Here is a 12,500-nt window from a genome sequence, read left to right on the forward strand (position 1 = left end):
TTTCGGTTGCAGAATTCATGCTTCATTTGAGATAAACTAAGGATAAAGCCAGGATCCGAGCCAGGATTCGAGCCAGGATCCGAGCTAGGATCCGAGCCAGGATTCGAGACCTAACCGAGACCTAACCTAACCTAATCGAGACCTACCCTAACCCTAACTAGACTAAACTAGACTAGAACTAACCTACCTAGACCTAACCTAACCGATTCGAGACCTAACCTAACCGAGGGATTCGAGAATAAATAGCGGAGAACGCTTATCTTAGCTGGCGTCCTGGCTGGAATCCTGGCTCGGATCCTAGCTCGAATCCCGGCTCGGATCCTAGCTCGAATCCTGGCTCGAAGTTTAGGTATCCTTGCTTCATGTGATCTGTGCAATGCAGATTATCTTTGGCAGACCACTTCACATTGCTGAGCAAAAGAAATCGATTGTTTGGTTTTGGACATGCTACTCATTAGAAACCTCAAGCCTTCTTTAAATACTCAAGCAGATTCCGTTTGTGCTGAGCTTTTTGTTTAACTTGTAATCCATTTTTGTAACTCGCAAATGTGCCTCAAGTATTTTATCATCAATTTTTTTTTCATTTGACTTCACAATGGCGTTAGGTAGCGTCCAAATGTCGTCGTTTTTAAACTTTTAAAAAGCTTTTTAGCCCTTAGGATGTTTACAACTATTTTATCGCAGGTTTTTATAACGAATTTTTCAGGATTTGCTGGCACAACGAGCCAGAGATAACCGGAAGTTAAAAAGTGCGACTCACACGGTTGCTAAGGAGTGACGTCATATTCATGGTCAGGACAAATCATCATCCTTGTGGTTGTGTTGTGGTTTATATTAAGCCCTGTAGAGTTTTCACAAGCAATTAACACTGAAAGGTACCTGGTTTTAATGTGGGTGGGATTTAATGTATTGACATTTCCGGAGCTTGGATTTCACATTAACCTTGAGCAGCGCGGGAAATTCCCCTGTTTCCCTTGTCTTCAGCGAAGTCATGGAGGCCTTCTCTGAAGCGTTTGATATCCGTCGTGTCAATCTAGTTAGCGACCCAGAGAAACAGTGGTTTGTACTAAATTCGACGATATGAGGTTGTCAGCCCAGCAAATTCTTGTCGAGATCCCCATTAGTGCAGAATTTCTCGTCCGAATTTGCCCTCGTCAAGCTTGTTGATGTAAAAGATCTCACAGTCTTGGCCATGGATCGAAGGAGTAGTAGAGGAGAGTCTGTCGCTGTGGCTTCTCTGTTTGGAGTTGTCTGTGCGGTAACTCGAAGGACCATAAAATCTAGCGAAGTTAGCTGCTACAAGCGGCTAATCGACGCAATTAATGAGCTAAAGATCGATATTTGGGCCGAGCGTGAGCAGTATGTAAATTCACCGACAGTTCCGCCCAGCGAACAGACGATCATCTTGAGTTTTCAGGTTCCACTCCTAGCCTGGAATCGTCAAAACTTTTTGAGCTCGAGAGGTTACAAAAAGAAAACATGAAGCTCAAAACTGGCCTTGAAGAAGCTCTCGAACAGCTTAAATCGCTTCGTGAAGAAGCCAAAAATACCGCGCGCGCGCGGTATTTCAGAGAAAATTTAAGAGGAACCAGAGAAAATTTCTGAGGAACCAGACGACATGTGGACTTTTATCAGCGATGTTCGGGAGAATTACCAGCTGCCGCTGGCATAAGCTGTAGCAGATCATGTTAGTAAACCCGAACTGTCTAAAATGCTGAACGACATTGCGAACCAAGTGACCACAAAAAATGGGCCAAAGCAAGCTTTCGAGACCATGCTTAGGGATAGTGCCCCTGAATTTTTTCAGTCCCTCCGTGTCTCCGATTGGACTTTGCTTTACTTCAAACTACAGTCCAGGATTCCAGATCAAGGATGGCAAACTATGCTAAACCTGACTAAGCTTGGGCGAACAGGGGTACACACAATGTGTGTTGTTAAGTTCTTGTTCATCTGGTTTTTTTTTCTTAAAGATTGGATAAATATTAGTGGTTAAAACTATCCCATCAGAGATCAGTCGAATGTCCCATATTCACCTTACCATTTCTTAAGCTTTCACATCCAAATATATAGACTATAAAAGTTTGAGCTTTTCCACAGCTCATTACTTTTGGCTCTCAGGGTCAACTGCCAGCGCAGGTTTTTAGACAATATAGAAGACATTATGGTCAGATACCTGCCAGACCAGAACATGATAAATTTCTTCAAGAATAGAGATGTTGTTGAGACCTACCTTTTAAATCAGATCACATTCTGTGAAGAAATGATCCAGGTAACATTTGTTCCTTTGAAGGTTAGAGTTATCAGTTGGAGCTTAAGGTATAACAACACACAGATTTAAACCATCTTTTTTTAAATCAATGAATTTGCTTGTTATATACAACAATTATTTTTGTTATAGACACTAATAATCTTGATTCATAGATTTAAGCATTGTTGTATATCCTTTCTGGTTCAGCCAGGTAGGAGTCCTGGCACTGAAATGTGCCTGAGTGCTCCTGGGATATACAACAAAGATAATAATCATGTTTAGCCGTAGATTATTGCATTGTTGTATATCTTTTGTGGTTCAGCAAGGTAGAAGTCCTCGCACTCTCGTGTGCCTGAGCGCTTTTGGGATATGAAGTTAATTCAACAAAAAGAGATTGTGAAAACGTGCACATCGAGAAATAGGCAAGTGGGTTCTGATGAAGGACTAACGCTCGAAGTTTTAGCTTTCAAAATTTTTCGCTGAGGATTTTAATTTCTTTCCTTCGAATGCAGCATATGGTTTAATAACTTGAAGGGGTTGTCCGGATCCTGGACATTAAACATGAATGGCATAAACTTCGATGGCTTTGATAAACATCGAGATAGTTTTGAGACAAATGGGAAAAAGAACCAAATATGACATTATACATGTGTAGGTTTGTAGCTGACGCAGGCCTCTTAGGTTCTTTTGCCTCATTAATGACTGTTCTTTTGTCCCTGGCTCAAGTTCTGCTCAGCTATTATGTTAAAAAGGCTATCACGAGTTCGGGTAACGTAATTGGGAATTGGAGGCATAATAGTATCTATTATTGGTGAATTCCATATCTCTAGTTTTACACCAAACTGAAGAATTCCAGGAAGTTTGTTAGAGACTGGGGAACATACTCAGAGTCAATTGATATCAGCAATACAGGTTAGTTTCTTCTCTAAAAGGATGAAAGGATGAGCGACCAATGCCTTGCTGATCGCAGGACACTGACACCTGCCCACGTTACGGACCTCTTAGATTTCGTATTAAGATCTACGTATTTGTAGTATAATGTATTGATCTGCGAATAGAGAGAAGGTGCTGCCATGGGGAGCCCGGTTTCCGCCGTTGTTGCTAATCTCTACAAGGAGGTTTTTGAAGCTTAAGCAATAGAATCCTCAACAGAGCATACGTTTCCTCAAGGCAAATCTGTGAAGAGTTAAGTTTCCGCAAAGAATTTCCTCCGTCCTCCCAGACCTAATTTAAATCAAAGTGCCACTGTCGTTTCTCGTGGATATGAAAGTTTCCGCGATTGTTTAAAATTGGCAGGCTGAAGTTTTCTTTATGTACTAGTCAGTGTGATATAACAGCTGGATAATTGTGTAACATCACGGGGTGCTCTCATATGCAACTCGATACCCAAAATAATGCAGAGAATGTGAGGTGATCATGATCCCCTTTCCTGGAATTCAACCCTGTAAAAAAAGTCTACCATTTCTCCAATAGGCATAAGATTACTCTTTGACAACATCCTCTATAAAGAGCTGTACCATGTGTTCAAAGTTCCTAGTACAGATGCCAGGTCATATTGTTGATGTCATCAGGTTAGGCAAGTAGAGCAGATCAATTCAGTATTTATTAACACTTTTTGTGCCAGTTATAGATCGAATGCATAAATGGCGGCCAAAAACATATACTTTTGTTTATGTGCTAATTAGCCTCACTAGCCTCGTTTGCATGGACAAAATACAAAAGAAAGGTTTCTTGAGAGTCAGCCTAGTGAGTCTCATTAGCACATGAACAAAAGAAAACATTTTTGGCCGCCATTTATGCATTCAGTCAATACATTCCTCCAACAAACTTTGCGAATATTTATCACTATATTTGATTCTGTTACACTTAGAGCGCTTTCCATTTGACAGAACTGACCGGCCAAACCAGGCATTTGGAAGGACTAACTTTACACCGCCTTCAAATTAACTCTCTTCTAGGATGATACATAATCCTCCGGAAGACATTGATAAGAGGGGTTATCATGCAAGTGTAATATGGAAGGGTCCAAATCCGCGATAGGGGACTAAATCCGTTACGGGATTTAGTCACCCGGGGTCCAAATTCGCTAGGAGGGTGGCGCCGGTCCGTCTTTTCACATTCTTGCGAAATCTAAATCTATCGCCGAATAGACGTCATGCAGACCTACACCTATCGAGAGCCATGAGAATCCGGAAACGTTTCGGATTCGTGTGCACGGGCAAATTCGATTTGAATACGCTACGTGTGGATGGAAATATTTTTGAATCTGGGAACAAAAAGTTACGGATTCAAAAATATCCGGATACGTGTGGACGGGGCCTTTGTTGGAAGAGAAAACCGTTTGGAGATTTATTGGTGTGTTTTTTGCTCCATTTTTAACTGATATTTTCAACACATGAATTCAAACCAAGATGTTAATCCATTAGCCGGCCAAGCTCCACGAACGAATTTCCACTCAAACACTGTCTCAGCAACCGAGACTCGCGTTGACCTTGAAATTTCCTAAGATATTTCCCTGGTAGCACCGTTAACTCAAAAGAGAATCTCGCTGGCATAGAAACGCACTATGCAGTCAAAACATTAGTCAGTTTTGGACCCAGTCGGCAGTTTGCATTTTGTACCTAGTTTGCATTTTAAACCCAATCTGCAATCTGGAACCTGCAGTCTGTAGTCGGGTTTGTAGTCTGCATTTTATACTGACCGGTAGGTTATCTTATTTCAAAGATCAAAGAAATAACGACGTCTCCTCATCTAACATCAGGTAAATGCTCAAACCATTTTTCATGACACCTTTGATTACAACACGTAATCTTTAAACGTAGTACTACTTAACGTCTGGCATTTTTTCACTGTTTTGGATCAGTCGCTCTCTAAAATGCACATCCCAATTTCTTTTTGTTTAAGTTGTAGCGGCATCGCTTGAATTACGACGCATGTAACAATAAACGCCATTCGCATACAAATAAGTGGCTGGGTATATCCTGCAGTTTAGCTTTTCCCCCCTTTCTACAAAGGTGAAATGGTGTGACATGAATGGACCTTGGTCCGTGGGTCTTCCGTCCATTTGATTTCCATGAAAAATGGAAAATGAAAAAATGGATTTTGTATTTTTAATGTTTCATTTGTTTTTACCAAGGAACGTTGAGAATAAAATTCCAACAAACACAAACATGAAAATCATGGTTTCTTATTGAATGAAAATTAAAAATGACAATACAAATCTTTAATTTTTATTTGCAAAGGAAGAAAGAAGAATTGAATAGCAGCCAATCGATTTGAAATTATTCTTTTTCAGAACCTTTCCAATCGGGGTCTAATTCTTTGATTTTTCAAGGAAGGGGCTTTCAAGATGGAGGAAATGATCCATGCAGTAAATATCCGATCAATTTTCAATTTTCCTCTGTCGATGATCAAATAAAAATGAAAAATTGACAAACTCTTCCGCACCATGGGACGGACAAGTCGAGATCGCAACTGACAGGGCTGGGGTTGGGAGAAGTCACGCAACCCTTGGAGGGGAGGGGAGGGGAGTTGAGTTATGGCGGCTACAAGGCTCTACTAGGAGTCATATTTTTATTTCCTCGCCACAAATGTGAAACCTATATGGTTCCCTGCATGTTCAGACGTTTTCAACGACTTGGACCTCCACTAGGCTGCCTTTTGAAAGGCCAAAAATTCACATGCGCCTGGTACGTGATATTTGCATTTGCTCGAAGTAGTATTTGTATGAATCGAAATACATCAAATAAAGCAACTTTTCCAGAATGAGACGACAACAAAAAGTTTGAAATCGCAGGAAAATTAACGCTACCGAGGCGAAATTATGGTTTTCAGTCAAGTTTGCCCCTTGAATAAGCTTATAAATCAGCGCTCTTTCTTTCCAAACTCGTGGGTTTTTATTTTTCATTTATTTTCAAGAATACATTTTCACATGTATAAATTAAGCTGTTCAAAGCACTGAATTTAAACACATCATGGATCACACTCTCACAAGCTTAGCTGGTAAAATTATAATTGTGTCACATACATTTTCCTTTTATCTTATATGAATAACCTGAGCAGTACTCAATAATAAGGGATGTGATTTCACGGAGGATAAAGTAAAACATGAGGATAAAGTCAAACAAGCGGCTGAAATTTGAAGCTATGAGCAATACTCATAAGTGAGGTCTCGGAATAACTGAATTGCATTTTGGAACAATGGTGGATTTCCATTTACTACATTTTCAAACACAGTGAGAAAATCAGGAAAATGTGAATGGAAGTGTTTCCTTCTTGCTGAACTTTGGCATCCATCACAAGACAATGGGTCTATACCAAATTCTGGCCAGGTTGTCAATTGCCCCCCACTTCCTTCAAATAACTGAACAGCCACCGCTGTTGTTGGAACAACATCTGGTGTCACCTTCACTGTCTTGTCCATAGCTGCTTGCATGTTGTTTGGATGTACTCTCTGTTCTATTGTAATGCAGAGAGAATATGAACATACCGGTAGCTAGTGATTTAAGAACATGGTGATAGAGTGATTTTACTTGATCCATGAAATATATAGTGGAATATTACACACTATATGTCTGTAAAAGTCCCTATCACATGGTGTATACAAGATTGAGGATGAAAAAACTGACACAAAAACAGAACACACAATAATGACACAACTGAAGAGATAAATTATACGACTGTTATTGTAATACTTTTCTTCGTTTATTAGTCTAAACGTCAGAAATTTTTACAAAAGATCGTGGGGTGTTTCGTGTAAATAGTCTGAGTAACAGAAAAACAATAGGGCTAATTAGGAGGTAGTGTTACACAATAACTATTATTCTCTGTTTCACGGGTCAAGTAAAATCACTCTATCACCACGTTCTTAAATCACTAGCTACCAGTATGTTCATATTCTGTCTGCACTACAATAGAACAGAGAGTACATCCAAACAATATGCAAGCAGCTATGGACAAGAGAGTGAAGGTGACACCAGATGTTGTTCCAACAACAGCGGTGGCTGTTCAGTTATTTGAAGGAAGTGGGGGCAATTGACAACCTGGCCAGAATTTGGTATAGACCCATTGTCTTGTGATGGATGCCAAAGTGGGCAACCCTAAAACCCGGAATCCGGAATCCGGAATCACAAGTCATTGTTTTACCAATACAGAGAGTAAAAAATATCCTAAACATTCATAAAAGCTAACCTTAGGCCTAATTAGGCCTAAACAAACGTTTTTAGGCCTAAGGTTAGCTTTTATGAATGTTTAGGATAGTTTTTACTCTCTGTATTGGTAAAACAATGACCTGTGATTTCGGATTCTGGATTCCAGATTTTAGGGTTGCCCTGCCAAAGTTCAGCAAGAAGGAAACACTTCCATTCACATTTTCCTGATTTTCTCACTGTGTTTGAAAATGTAGTAAATGGAAATCCACCATTGTTCCAAAATGCAATTCAGTTATTCCGAGACCTCACTTATGAGTATTGCTCATAGCTTCAAATTTCAGCCGCTTGTTTGACTTTATCCTCATGTCCCTTATTATTGAGTACTGCTCAGGTTATTCCTATAAGATAAAAGGAAAATGTATGTGACACAATTATAATTTTACCAGCTAAGCTTGTGAGAGTGTGATCCATGATGTGTTTAAATTCAGTGCTTTGAACAGCTTAATTTATACATGTGAAAATGTATTCTTGAAAACAAATGAAAAATAAAAACCCACGAGTTTGGAAAGAAAGAGCGCTGATTTATAAGCTTATTCAAGGGGCAAACTTGACTGAAAACCATAATTTCGCCTCGGTAGCGTTAATTTTCCTGCGATTTCAAACTTTTTGTTGTCGTCCCATTCTGGAAAAGTTGCTTTATTTGATGTATTTCGATTCATACAAATACTACTTCGAGCAAATGCAAATATCACGTACCTGGCGCATGTGAATTTTTGGCCTTTCAAAAGGCAGCCTAGTGGAGGTCCAAGTCGTTGAAAACGTCTGAACATGCAGGGAACCATATAGGTTTCACATTTGTGGCGAGGAAATAAAAATATGACTCCTAGTAGAGCCTTGTAGCCGCCATAACTCAACTCCCCTCCCCTCCCCTCCAAGGGTTGCGTGACTTCTCCCAACCCCAGCCCTATCAGTTGCGGTCTCGACTTGTCCGTCCAATGGTGCGGAAGGGTTTGTCAATTTTTCATTTTTATTTGATCCTCGACAGAGGAAAATTGAAAATTGATCGGATATTTACTGCATGGATCATTTCCTCCATCTTGAAAGCCCCTTCCTTGAAAAATCAAAGAATTAGACCCCGATTGGAAAGGTTCTGAAAAAGAATAATTTCAAATCGATTGCCTGCTATTCAATTCTTCTTTCTTCCTTTGCAAATAAAAATTAAAGATTTGTATTGTCATTTTTAATTTTCATTCAATAAGAAACCATGATTTTCATGTTTGTGTTTGTTGGAATTTTATTCTCAACGTTCCTTGGTAAAAACAAATGAAACATTAAAAATACAAAATCCATTTTTTCATTTTCCATTTTTCATGGAAATCAAATGGACGGAAGACCCACGGACCGACCTTGAATGATTGCTTCGAACATTTCACCTTAGTGCGCATATTTCCTCTTCAGTTTAGCCAGCGATATGTCAGTTCCTGCTCAGGAACAGCTTCGGAAACACGATCATTTTATGATGTTGTCCTTAACGCATTTAGCTCAATGTAAGATATTTATGACTTTCGATTTGCTGGCTAACTAACTCCAATTCTTCCAGCTATTAAGAACCAGTGATTTCCATTGTTTGGTTCTTCACTGGTCAACTTCTGACTTCAATTACTGAGGCGGTTTCTCGAAGCTTCTGTCCTTTGACTTCTTGGGGCCTTGCCCAACGTAAAAGCAAAAAGCACGGTGACACACGCTTTCACTGGCGACAAATGTCTGATTGGTCGACGCCTTGCCATGTGACTTCAATAGGGCTGCCATCGGGTATATTAAAATCAGATCTCCCTCGATAAAAAATATTCTTTTTCAGGCCAGTAAAACCGACGAATGTTTTGACTACATAGTGCGTTTCTATGCCACCAAGCGAGATTCTCCTGTGAGTCAACGGTGCTACCAGGGAAATACCGTTGGAAATTTCAATGTTTGATCATGAGTCAGATGAGTGGAAATTCGCCGGCTAATGGATATACATCTTGGTTTGAATTCGTGTGTTGAAATATTTTAAAAATGGAGGAAAAAAGATAGCAATAAATTTCCAAACGGTTTTCTCTTCCGACTAAATAGTTACATAATGTTTTCGCGTGGGTTCGCGTCCAACAGGAAATACGAAGATTTCTGGTGTGTTTTCAAAATTAAGTTGTTAAAATTGCCATTCAAGAGATCCATAGAGGCAAATATATTAAGACTGACGAATAAACGCAATGCAAGACGTCTCTGAAAGTTTAGAAATGTATTTCAGTTGCTCAAAAATAATTCTAAAGTGAATTTAGCAGCAATATTAACCGATATCATACTTAACATGTCATTGCACCTCATGTTGGGTACACTAGAAGGAAACCTTTTAGTTGCAATTACATTTTGCCATAGTCGTTCCAAGCAAAATGAAAATTGTTTGCAAATCTCCAATATATAGCCAAAGCAACAATATTCAAAGTTGAAATTTTTATTCAGGAATCCCGCTTGCAAGCAGGGAGAGTTTTACTGAATTAAAATACTACTACAGCTAATAATACACTTTCATCACGTTGTTGGGGGTTAATTCTCGACCTATTCTAAAGTTTTAGAATCCACATCAAATTGAACGTATTTTCCTTTAATCGAGAAAAATTCGTGGAAAGGACGCCTTGCCTGAGAGTCTTTCTTCACTTAAAAAATATTCTGAATTTTCAGGAAACGGTGGAACCGCTGATTCTCTTGGATTTTCCCGACATATATAAAATATATCGTCAGAATCCTTTGTAATTGTGTTACTGGAACACGGAGAGTGCTTTTTCGCATCGCTATTTTAAGGGCTGGCGGCAGGGTACATCTTACTATTTTATACCGTTCCTTTAATTATTAACTTAGCGCCCTCAGATGATGACATGATTCCGTGAAATCGCACGCCTCAAAAGATTTGCGATGATAGATACAATGGGAATGAAATGTTGCAAGGAACTGGGCGTCCAGCTGAGAAACCAGAGTTGACTCCGGCTTCTCAGCTGGATGCCCCAGCCGTTTTTTGGTTGCTAAGAGCGCGTGCGGCTCGTTATGGCATGATTCGTCCCAGCAATTTACATGAAATTTACAAACAGAGTACTGTAAATTTCTTTAAAATATTTCCATGTTATTTACATGTTTTGTTCAAATGTAACTCTTCCAAAGGATCCTGTAGTTCCAATTTCCAATGAATTTACAGAACCAACAAAAGATGTAAATATCATGTAAATTTTATTTACGAAACAAAAACATGTTAAATATATTTTACAAAACATGTAGATTGTAATTTACAAGCTGTGAATTTAGATTTACATACGCCTGTACATTTTCAACGTTTCCAGTGTGATCCCCTTTGCTGAACTTCAGCATTCAACCCTGTAAAATAAGTCTACCATTTCTCCAATAGGCATAAGATTACTCTTTAACCATCCTCTATAAAGAGCTGTACCATGTGTTCAAAGTTCCTAGTACAGATGACAGGGTAATTTTGAATAAGGTCTGATTTTTGTTGCCAGGTCATATTGTTGATGTCATCAGGTTAGGCAAGTAGAGCAGATCCATTCAGTATTTATTAACACTTTTTGTGCCAGTTATACGGCATTCCTCCAACAAACCCTGCGAATATTTATCACTATATTTGATACTGTTACACTTAGGGCGCTTTCCATTTCACAGAACTGACCGGCCACACCAGGCATTTGGAAGGACTAACTTTACACCGCCTTCAAATTAACACTCTTTGAGGATGATATACAATCCTCGGAAGAATGCGAGGGGTTATCATGCGAGTGTTCCTTCAAATTGTTGCATTTTCTTTGCAAACTGATGGGTCTGGCCGGGCTGTTCTGACAAAAGGAAAGCGCCCTTAGAGACAGATGGTCTAAACCATAAGTGATCACAGCAAGTGCATATATATTCAGGGCCATGTGTTATCTTATGACGAAAAGACTAAATTACTTTTGACATGGAATGTCTACAATAGAGTCTTGACCTTGACAAATTTCAGCTTGGTTTAGCCTTGACCTCTGCATAGCTTTCCTTAAATGGTTCTGTGCTTTTCTGTTTAGTTCTCTGATATGTTCTGGATTGGAAACTTTACCCTTGTGAAGTGTTTGCTTTTCATATTCCCTTGCTGCTTCAATATTTTCAGATCTTTTTGGTGTTTTGCATTGTTTTTCTTTTCCCTGATCCGAACTCTTTATTTTGTCTCTTCCGTTTGATAGATTCTCTCATATAACCTCTTTTTGCCACTGCTTTGTAGAAATTATTACTGACACTCACATCATTTTTGGCCATGGTTTATTAATCGATTATTACCTCTGAAAAATTGTTGACATTGGTAACACTGCTGATTTCATAACCTGAAATACTGTCATTATAATAATCTAACTGAACTGCTGAAACACATAGTTTCTTTCATCTAGATGTCCAATGTTAATAACAGTAGTTCCCTGTTGTCCGCTTATAGGACTGATAACAGTTAGTGGTGCCCACCCCTCAATGGATTCATTTATATGTATTGCAACATTTAATACATCGGAAACTGCTTGCACAATAAGTGCATCACACCATGTATGTTAATGTGACAACACACCCACAATTGCTCTGTAATGGGTCCAATAAATTGTTGACGGTTGTTTCTGACATATTCGACTCCAGCAGCATGCACGTTCATGTGATAGGAAGGATCATTGCATAACTGGTGGGTAACAGAAGAAAAGACGCATGAACCATCTGAGGTACATTCTAGTGTCTTCAATCCTTTCTGAGCAAATCGAGCCTGCAACAGTGTTATAGAAGGATTTCTCAGTACTGCACGTGTACACGTTCCGTGAGCAACAGGGCCTGGGTTCGATTTAATGTCTCCTGATATCAATAGCTTTTCTCTTGTTAGACAATAACTCTCATTTTGTTGATTCAGTTTTGTTGAATGCTTAGTAACAGATTGATCCTGACTACACAATAGAACTGACAAGTCTTTTTTGTGTTTAGGAGTCCTGCGGGTAATAAGGTAAAAATGACTATTAGAATCTCCTACTCTCGAAGATTTGTTACGTCTGAGTTGCGGTCTAGGT

The 12,500-nt window shown here is 39.2% G+C and overlaps 1 protein-coding gene across 1 annotated transcript in view; it reads left to right on the plus strand.

Annotated features, from left to right (window-relative positions):
• Window positions 1-4,485: 4,485 nt before the first annotated feature.
• The window catches only part of LOC138042514 (QRFP-like peptide receptor), a 23,199-nt gene continuing 15,184 nt past the window's right edge, over window positions 4,486-12,500 (plus strand). Inside the window, exon 1 of the mRNA XM_068888423.1 lies at window positions 4,486-5,009. The gene's annotated coding sequence lies outside the window, so the exon portion shown is untranslated. The remainder of the gene's footprint in view (window positions 5,010-12,500) is intronic.

Source organism: Montipora capricornis, chromosome 3 (assembly GCF_036669925.1).
Source record: "Montipora capricornis isolate CH-2021 chromosome 3, ASM3666992v2, whole genome shotgun sequence".
In the NCBI taxonomy this organism is placed as follows: Eukaryota; Metazoa; Cnidaria; class Anthozoa; order Scleractinia; family Acroporidae; genus Montipora; species Montipora capricornis.